Source organism: Furipterus horrens, unplaced genomic scaffold (assembly GCF_987537825.1).
Source record: "Furipterus horrens unplaced genomic scaffold, mFurHor1.1.pri manual_scaffold_8, whole genome shotgun sequence".
In the NCBI taxonomy this organism is placed as follows: Eukaryota; Metazoa; Chordata; class Mammalia; order Chiroptera; family Furipteridae; genus Furipterus; species Furipterus horrens.
The window spans coordinates 33,288,446-33,299,842 of record NW_028327178.1 but is presented as its reverse complement, the minus strand read 5'-3'; positions in this window follow the sequence as shown (position 1 = coordinate 33,299,842).

Genomic DNA, 11,397 nt, shown 5'->3' with positions numbered 1-11,397 from the left:
TAAGTCACAGGATTTTTTCCTGTAGGAGAAATGTGGAGAAGTTTTAATTGTTTTTGAGAACTATTGCCAACATTTTGATATATAGGGGAGATAAATATTGATGGAAGGAGATGGATAGTGAACACACAATACAGTGTATAGAAGATGTGTTGTGGAATCGTGCCTGTATAATTTTTTGTTAAGCAATGTCACCCCAATAAATAAAAGAAAATAAAACTACAGTTCAGTAAGAACAATAATGTGGAGACATCTTATTTCAGGCTGCTGTTTAGTGCATCTAATCGTAAATTAATCATATTAAAATGTTCAGCTTTTTGTTGTTTGCAGTTGCAGATGAATGAGACTCTGTATGTTTCAAATGATTCTTCACATAAAATAATAGCTACAAGGTATCCAAGAAGTGTAGGCCATTATCACACAGGTAAATGTCCAAGCAGGAAAACCAACCTTCTATAATGATTAGCTTTTGTAAATGAGAGCTGACCTTTCTTTTGGAGACAACAAAATTCTGTGTTCAGAATATAAGAGAGACAAAGGTAAAATTCTGTTTTCTTTTTTAGTAATATCACTTTAATTGCTCAATTTTGGCTTCTAGTGAAGTATGTCTTTCCTAACTTTAAGTAGATTTTATTCATTTAAAAGCCATTCATTCCCTAATATATGCTGCTGTATATCCAGAAGTTGGATATACAAAGATAAAGGCTAAGCTCCTTCCTCAAAGAATTCATAATGTACTTGGTGAGATACACATAAGTAACAAGAATATTACAATCCAGCATGATGCATGCAATGATAGGAGCCCTGGGTGGTAACACATTAAAAAGTAAGAGAACCCTAACCAGAATGGTGGGCCAGGGTAGTGTGTAAAGAAGTGACATTTACTCTGAGTCTTAAAGTGCCTTTACCAAGTCTAGGTAATGCTGAAACAGATTATAAATGATACTCTACAATGGCTGCATGATTTCCTATTTAGGAATGATTCTTAAAGTACAAATGAAAGGATCAGAAGATATATTGAGAGATACAGATTTTTTTTTAAACTAAGACCATTTCAAAATGAAATTTTAATAAATAATGCAATAAACTTCTATACACTTACAACCTAGTTTTCTCAAGTTATAAAATTTTATAGCATTTGCTTTAGATTTCTTTTAATTTTAGTAATAAAATATTGTCTATATTTTTGAAACTGCCTGTGTTACCATCTCCCTTGTGATAACTCATAATCCTTAATTTAATGGATGAATTTTTAAAATGTCCATGCATATTATACTTACATATTTATAACAAATATAGTCTCAAACACATATTACCTTGCAAAGTATATAAAACATTAATAATATTTTTGTTTCTTCCTTTCTCCACATGCCTTTTATTTGTTTCTCTTGTCATCCTTCCCCAGCTAGGATCTTCACTGTTATGGTAAGTAGAAGGGATAGTAGCATTCATTTGCCCAACCATCCTGATTCTTAATAAAATGCTTCTAAGGTACCAATATTAAGAATATTATTGACTACAATTTTTTTATCCTATATGAGGGAAAGAAAAATTTCCTCCTATCTCTAGTGTGCTGAGCACATTTTTCTAAACTACATGAATTATTTTTCTGTCTCTGTCAGATGATCAGATGGGTTTTCTCCTTTAATATATTAATGTGTTGATGGTATCCTCCCTGCTGTGACTTCTTCCTACCAAGATGATGACAATCATGATACTTATCAGCAGAAATGTACAGGGGGTGCACAGAGCACTGCATGATCCTGACAACATTCCCCTCAGTGTCATCATTGGCAGAAATAAAGAGGATGCCATGAAAACTTCAGAATCTCCTGGAAAGTCCCTGCCACTAACATATTCCTTTTCTTTTGACCACAATCTGCCAGAGTCCAGATGTCAAAGAGAAGCTCTAGTGAAACTAATTATCCACTTCCCCTCTAGGAAGTGCCCATCAGGGTGAATCCATTGATGTGGTATGTTCCTGTTTGTCTCAGTCACCACCAAGCCCAAGATTTCAAGGCCAACACACATCTCTTGAACTTTTACTTAAACAGTTCTGTACATCCCTTCACCTGATATACTTTTCCCAACACTTTTTGCATCCTTAAACATCTGCACTCTGAAACTCAGTATCTGTCATCATTAAAACTTCTTATTAGAGCCTTTTTCTCTAGAGGATTGTTTCTCCTTCCTCTGCATAAAATCTGGTTCTCCTCTTAGGACACTGGTTCCCTGCAAATCTCTTGGCATGGCTTTCTCTCTATCACTGATCTTGGAAGTTAGTGTAGCATCCTGTTTATTCCCTTTTCTGCTTCTAGTGTATTTTTTCCCATCCTCCAAGTCTTCACTCTAGTTCTCTGAAAACTTAAGACATCAAACTTTACCACCAGCACCATTTCTTGTTTTGGTTCTGTACCAATATGCCAGTCACTGTCTCTCTAGTCTTAAAGATGTTGGTATTTCTCTCAATGGCATTACATCTTTCGTGGTGATCTAAACATTTGTGATGATCTTCTTTTAGCATCTTGACTCTTGGTTCCTTAACATCCTCACCTGTAATGATCTTGTTTTTCCTCATGTCCCGGTCACTGCACTGGTCCATTCACTATCAAGATTGGGTAGAGACTAACCCACAGATCCTCAGTAGATTACCTGATTAAAAAATATATTCTTCCTTGCTTCCCATTATATAATCACATCCTACCTTCAAGAGGCAGAATGTAACTTTTTTTTCTTGCTTTAATGCATATGAAATGTGAAGTAACAAGATGGCATTTGTGGCATTCCCTCTTGGGAACCAGAATTTCAGAACCTCCATTGTTTCCTACCCATTGCAGACATGGTGCCACATGAGGACCATGGACTTGGAGTGAATAATGTTATGTATAGTAACTTCCCATCCTTGTGGGTGTCTGTTCTACACAGGCTGTGTTTTTAAAGTGCCATGCTAATACTCCATAAAGACAGAATGTAACTGGACCACTGAGTCTCTTTGGCTATAATGTGAGTTCCTTGTTGCAATACAATGTTATATGGTATCCTATGTCAGTGGGTTAAACACTCTACAGGCCTTTGAATAGGAAAGGAAAACCACATTTACAATATTGCATATTCTAGTTAAGATAAATTACTGCCTCTTACATGGGGAAAGTAATTAAAGTACCACCATGTGGTTATTGGGTCTCCTTAAAGATGGTTCCATATACAGGGCTCAGCAATCATTTCTCTTAGTAGCAATTTGGGCGTTTGAAAGCAGCAGTGTAGGTTCATGTACTATATCAATCCTTCTCCTGTGATTATTCCCTTCATGCTCCCACTGTGTTAACATTGGTGAGGGAAGAATGGGGAATGATAGCAATGATAGAGCCTGGCTGATGTCAACTGGAAGAGTCATTTTGTGACTATCCTGGTTGTCATTAATATGCCATGCAAAAATTTTCATATTTCATAGCCTTTCCCATCAACCTATCCATAAACTTCCTCAAATCTCCTTGCCACCAATCTTATCATTGTTCTCTTTACTAAAAAGACAAGCAGCTTGCCCCTTCCCATAAGCTTTATACCTGCTTCTCTTTCTGAACAGGGCAGATGACTCAGTGGGAAGATTTTCTTCCTTCTGTCTTTTGAGACCATCCTTGAAAGTATTACAATCAAATTCCACTTTTGACTTACACTCACATACTCAACTACATTACCCATGAATTAAGCTTGACATTTTTACCTCTAATAGCTGATGATAAAGGGTTTATCATATGGCCATTTGACCTCTGGAAGAGGCATTAGTGCAGATATGGTGGAAATCATGGGAATCTGGACCAGCTAGCCACTCTTGAGGCATAATTGTGTCTCTTGGCCCTGATCATGCCCAGTTATGAGTGTGACACCACTATGTGAGAGTGGATTCCTCCTAGGTCTGCCTGAACTTATCACATGGCAGGTTCTTAGCACAGTGTTCCCTAGACAAGCACTCCATATGAATCAGGGTGTAATAGCATCACAACTAATTATCTGCTGCAGGTGGCATGGTCTTGCTCCCCATCAATAAAAATCTAGTTTGGGCTTCTCTTACTGGAGCTTACCATAGATTCTACACAGTACTTTTACAACAATAGATACCTCTAATACCATAGGTTCTACCGGGTTGTATGGCCAAAGTAGCAGAGTTGTTTGTACCACAGACTAGATTCATTGGATACCACTCAAATCAGGAAAACTTCCATGTCACTCAGAGAAATAATCACAAGCATGGAACCAAAATCAGAACCAGAATCCAAAGAGAATTATTCAAATCTGTGTTTCCTTTTACTTTTCAAGCACAGGTATATATTTCAGCAATGCTTTTTAGTTTGGAGGAAATGCCCTCCCACATCTCTGGACCCTTGGGAACTTAATTCATGTGGTAGGTCTTTGAAGAGTTATGGAATCTATTTCCTACCTTTTAGAATTCATGTGTCTTAACCAAGTTTCCAATGTGCATATCCCTGCTTGCTTACATGGTCTGATTAATATAATGTTATCAAAGTAGAGAACCAATGTGATACTATACAGAATATTCAGGTAGACATTTCCATGGTCCTTTGAACTACACTGTAATAGTGAGTGCAAATGTTCACATAGCCCACAAACAAAACCGTAAGTGTATATGGTTATTCATGCCAAGTGAATGTGAATAATTTCTACACCCTCTTCTAGATTTGAATAGAAATAAAAAAAAGATCAGTTACACATATCATCCATCTGAGGCTATACTAAGCTGTTTTAGCAAAACACCACAGTGAGCACAACAGCTAGCTACAATTAAACTACTAATTAGTTGTATTTGTAGTAGGCCATTCTATCTTCTAGAATCTATTCAGTATTTGCAGGGATCAGACTACTGAATGAAATAGGGATATGATGAATATCACCATCCAGGCATACCTAGGTATTTGAGAGAGGTAATAATTCCTGCCATTGCCACAAGAATGAAATAATTGCTTTTAAGTTAATTCTTGCTCTGGTATGAGGACAGTTTCTAATGTTCCTACACGGCCTTCCCCAACTATAACTTTTACTCCAAAAGCAAGGAATAGGTGTATGAGTTTTGCCAACAAGTATGTGCAATTCAGTTGTAAATTTAAGGATTGGGGTAATGACCACTGGATGGTTTCATGAACCTAGTAAATCCACTGTGAAATATACATGTGTCAAGACTTCATTCATTACCTGGCTTACATGTGTTACCACTTTAACAAAGACCCCGTGATGTTTCTTTGGCTCCCTCATTAGCAATACAAACTCAACCCCTCTGTCAATCAGTCTTTGGTATCTTTTTTCCCACCAGTATCTGAATAAATGGCTACAGTTCCCTTTAAGGGTTCACTTACTGTGGTATCATCAGGTCTTTTCTTTTAACATTACAGAGCCCTGTGATCCTAGAAAACAATGATGGTTAACAAAATACCCTGGCTCTTGTGTTTAGGAAAATTGGTTACTTCACACAACCACTCTTCCCCATATGCGTTAAAGCTCTGGGATAACTCTCGTGTTCACATATGACAAGGCCAGACACAGGTCCTCCAAATTCCCATTTTTTGTCTCGTAAATGACTGGTTAACTGTTTGTTCATGTTTATCAATCAAAACAAAATGCTTAAGTTGACCAAATTCTCTCCTCACAGAGCCCTAAACTTTCACTCACCCCTAAGCCTAATTGGGCCTTGAAACAAAGACCCCCCTCATCCCCTTTCCACTGATGTCAGGGTCAACCATCAACTGCCTGATTAGGCCCCCTCACTCATCCCATGCCCCTGAAGACAGTTTTTTTCTGACCTTGTTTACTCCTTCATATAAAAGAAACAGTCTTTACTGCCTGAACTTTGGAATACTTGTGATCTTACATTTGGAGCTCTCTCCAAACATAAGCTCCACCTCCTTATTGCAACAATAGTTCCACTCCCCTTACTGCAATACTTATTGAATAAAGTCTCTTTTAACTACAGCTGGATTTTCTTTTGTTTCTTTGACACTCTTGCTTTTCAAAGTGTTCCAGGGAGAAGTAACCATTTAGCCAGGCACTGAGAGTTCAGGGAAATCTGATCATTCAAAAATCCCCGGTGCATGAATCCAGATGTTACCATTCCAAATGTCATCACCCACTTCTTTCCAATTCTGAGTTTAGTGGAGCAGCCTTGGCCAGGTTTTTAATCTTCTCTGGAGCTGCTGCTCTTTGATTAAGTTCTCTGCCAGATCCTCAGCTTTCTATTTTCTGCCTCCCAGCTGCAAGGAGCAAAAGTTTTGTTTTATGTTTCCAACAGGCCTTTTGGCTTTCACAATTTGTCTCAAATTAATGATTAATTACTTTCAGTCTTTCTTTGTCTCTTTTCCATCAATAGCCATGAGCAATGAACACCTAATTTCATAGTTCTTATAATTACTACGTTCTCCACATCTCTCAAATGCCTGAATAGTGAACACTCAAGTGCATCCCCTCCAAAAGTATAGCATTCTAATTCACTGCCAGTGAAAGATTTAATAACTGCACAGCTACATCATGTCAGAGGCTACTGATACTTCACCAACCAACAGTGATCTAGTTCTCACAGCTAGCTGGCTGGTGAGTTTTCAGCTCGAAAACCCTATTTTAAAGTAAATTATTTTTTGTCAAAAATATCACAGGTTTGAGTCTTTGGAAAACAGAGTGTACAGATGAATTTCACCCTTTCTTATATAACACACTGGACAAATTAAAAAAAATAATAGAACTCATACAAATACATGTCCTCAGAACACAAAGGAATTAAACTAAAAACTATTAACAGAAAGATATCTGGAAAATACCCAAACAATACATTTCTAATTATCCCATAGATCAAAAAGTCTCAAGAGAAATTAAATATATGTTTAACTAAATGTGTCATATGCAGAGCTTAGAGGGAAATTTATAGCATTAAATGCATACATTAGAAAAGAATTAAACCTAGAGTCAATAACCTCAGCTTCCACTTTAGGACATTATGAAAACAGGACTAAATTAAGCTAAAACAAGCTGGAACAAGCAATAATAAAAATTAAACCGTGAATCAATGAAATTGAAACATGAAAACAATAGAAAAAAATAATGAAATCAAAAGCTCACTTTTTAAAAGATCAGTAACATGATAAACATATAGCCACAATTACCAATATCAGAATTTGAAGGGTCATAACTACTGCTCCAATTGAAAATGAAAGGATAATAAAGAAATACTGTAAACAATTGTGTTCACCAATTTAATAACATGCTTGTATCTTCTTAAGAGATAAAAGATACAAGCAACAGAAATTTACAGAAGAAACAAATAACATGAATAAGATCAATTCATTATAGGAATTGAATTAGTAATTCATAATCTCCAACAAAGAAAATGTTAAGTTTAGTTTCACTGTTGATTTCTACCAGATATTGAAGGGAGAAATATCATCAGTTCTCCACAATCTCTTCCAGCAAATAGATGCAGGAGGAAAAAATCCTAATTTATTTTGTGAGGCAGCATTATTTTAATACCAAAAGTCCATGCAAATGTATATAAGACACATACCAATATCTTTAACGAACACAGATGTACAAGTAATTAGCAAAATATTAGAAAATTGAATAAAATAGTTTTTAAAATAGCTATAGAGCACATGCAGATCAGGTTATTCTAGGTATGCAAGGCTGGTTTGACATTTGAAAATCAGTCAATCTAACTGGATAATGAATAAAAACCATAAGTTCATATCGATTGAAAAAATATTGACAAGCCACTGAAAAGCTTGCTAACCAGAGAGAAACAGCAGGAGAAAAGAGCTCTTAAGTGGATTACATATGAAAATATTTTGGCCCCCACTTACCCTGGGCTCAAGCAGAGGGAAGGCAGAGAGGACTGGAGACACTTGGGGAGAGTTAGGCACGGTGGCTCTGAGGGGAGAACTGGAGGAGCAGCCGACTGGGTCCCAGTGCTGACTCATCCCCAGTACTGCGGGTAGACCATTCCCCTCCAAGTGGCCTCAGCCTGAGGGGAAGCAAAAGCCCTGCCTACAGGAATTAAGCTGCCACATCTATGGTCCTTAAGCCTGACAGCTAATCACAGATTGACTAGATTAACAATTAAAGAAGACAGACAATGGCAGTAGATCCCTAAAAGTCTCCAACAGGCTGCCTAGGGCCAGACTGGTACATGATCTAACGCCACCAGAGGCAGATCCAGGAAGTGCAGATCATTCTAAGAAGCACCAACAAACAATAGGAGTCACAAAAATGGGGAGACAGAGAAACAACCTCCCATCAAAAGGAAAGGTAGAATCCCCAGAAAGAGTGCTAAATGAAATAGAGGGGAGTGAACTATCAGATACGGAATTCAAAACATGGATTATGGAGAAGCTGAATGAGCTCAGCGGAAACTACAAAGAACTCCAGGGAAACTACAAGAAACTCCAAAAAAACTACAAGGAACTCACAGAGAATTACACGAGCATGAAAAAGGACATAGAAGCTATCAATAAGAGCCAGGAGGAAATGAAGGATACAATCTCTGAATTGAAGAACACAGTAGAAGGAATTAAAAGCAGGCTAGAGGAAGGAGATCGGATCAGCGAGCTGGAGGACAACGTACACAAAAACACCCAGACAATGCAACAAAATGAAAAAAAGACTGAACAAGAATGAAGAGGTTCTAAGACAGCTGCAGGACAACATGAAACATAATAATATCCATATCATAGGAATTCCAGAAGGAGAAGAAGAAGAGCAAGGGATAGAATACCTCTTTGAAAAACTAATGACAGTAAACTTCCCTCACATGAGGAGAGAAAGAGTCACGCAAATACAGGAAGCACAGAGGGTCCCAATGAAGATGAACCCCAACAGGCCCACCTCGAGACACATCATAATTAAAATGGCAACATTCAAAGACAAAGAGAAAATCCTAAAAGCAGCAAGAGAGAAACAACTAATAACATACAAGGGAGCTCCAATAAGTCTATCCTCAGATTTCTCAGCAGAAACACTACAAGCCAGAAGGGAATGGCAAAAAATATTCCCAGCAATGAAAAACAAAGGCCTACAACCTAGAATACTATACCCAGCAAAGCTCTCATTCAAAATGGAGGGTGAAATAAGGAGCTTCCAAGACAAAAGAAGGCTAAAAGTATACATCTCCACCAAACCAGCAATGCAAGAGATGCTAAAGGGTCTGCTTTAAGAAGATAAAGAAACAGAGAGAGAGAGAGAGAAGAACACGAGAACAAAGGGGAAAAATGACAATGAATAAGTACTTATCGGTAATAACCTTAAATGTAAATGGATTAAACGCTCCAATTAAAAGACATAGAGTAGCTGAATGGATTAGAAAGAATGACCCATATATATGCTGTCTACAAGAGACTCACTTTAGAACAAAAGATTTACACAGACTGAAAGTAAAGGGATGAAAAAAAGTATTTCAAGCAAATGGACATGAAAAAAAAGCCGGATAACAATACTTATATCAGACAAAACAGATTTCACAGCAAAGTCCATAAAAAGAGACAAAGAAGGGCATTTCATAATACTTAAGGGAAAAATCCATCAAGAAGATATAAACCTTATAAATATATATGCACCCAACTTAGGAGCACCCAAATATATAAGGAAAATTTTGAAAGACTCCAAGTAAGATATAGACAGCAACACACTCATAGTAGGGGACTTTAACACCCCATTGTCAACAATGGACAGATCTTCGAAGCAAAGAAACACCAAAGATATTGAGGCACTGAACAACACTCTAGATCAAATGGACTTAGTCGATATATATAGAAGTTTTCACCACAAAGAAGCAAAATATACATACTTCTCAAGTGCACATGGAACATTTTCAAAGATAGACCACATGGTAGGACACAAAACAAGCCTTAACAAATTCAAGAAAATTGAAATTATATCAAGCATCTTCTCAAATCACAATGGCTTAAAATTGGAAATCAACCTCAAGGAAAATACTCAAAAACATTCAAACTCATGGAGAATGAATAGCATGCTATTAAATAATGAATGGGTTAACAATGACATCAAGGAAGAAATCAAAAAGTTTCTGGAAACTAATGATAATGAACACACAACAACCCAAAATCTATGGGATACAGCGAAGGCAGTCCTAAGAGGAAAGTTCATAGCAATACAGGCCTACCTAAAAAAGCTAGAAGAATCTCTAATAAAAAATTTAACCCTACAGCTACAAGAATTAGAGGAAGAACAACAAGCAAAGCCCAGATCAAGTAGAATGAAGGAAATCATCAAGATCAGAGCAGAATTAAATGACATAGAGTCTAAACTAACAATTCAAAAGATCAACAAAAATAGGAGCTGGTTCTTTGAAAAGATAAACAAAATAGACAAGCCTTTAACCAGGCTCATCAAGAAAAAAAGAGAGAGGACCCAAATAAATAAAATCAGAAATGAAAGGAGAACTCACAACTAATACAACAGAAATACAAAGGATTATAAGAAATTATTACGAACAAATGTATGGCAAGAAATTTGACAACATAGAGGAAATGGACAAATTCCGGGAAACCTGTAGTCTTCCCAAACTGAATCAAGAAGAAGCAGAAATTCTGAATAGACCAATAACAGCTAGTGAAATTGGAGCAGTAATAAAAAAATCTCCCAGCACACAAAAGCCCAGGACCGGATGGCTTCACAAGTGAATTCTACAAAACATTTAGGAAAGAACTAACTCCTATCCTCCTCAGACTATTCCAAAAGATACAAGAAGAGGGAAGACTGCCAAACTCATTCTATGAAGCCAGTATAACCCTAATTCCAAAACCAGGTCAAGACACAACAAAGAAAGAAAACTACAGGCCAATATCGCTGATGAACATAGATGCTAAAATCCTCAACAAAATATTGGCAAACCGGATCCAGCAACACATTAGAAAGATCATACACCACGATCAAGGAGGATTCATCCCAGGGATGCAAGGATGGTTTAATATTCGCAAATCAAAAAACGTAATACAACACATAAACAAAATGAAAGACAAAAACCACATGATCATATCAATAGATGCAGAAAAAGCATTTGATAAAGTACAACACCCATTTATGATAAAAACTCTCAGCAAAATGGGAATAGAGGGAGCATACCTCAACATAATAAAGGCCATATATGAGAAACCTGAAGCCAACATCATATTCAATGGGCAAAAACTGAGAGCATTCCCCCTGAGATCAGGAACAAGACAAGGATGCCCGCTCTCTCCACTCTTATTCAACATAGTCTTGGAAGTTCTAGCCACAGCAATCAGAGAAGAAAGAGAAATAAAAGGCATCCAAATTGGAAAAGAGGAAGTAAAACTGTCATTATTTGCAGATGACATGATAGTGTACATAGAAAACCCTACAGACTCCACAAAA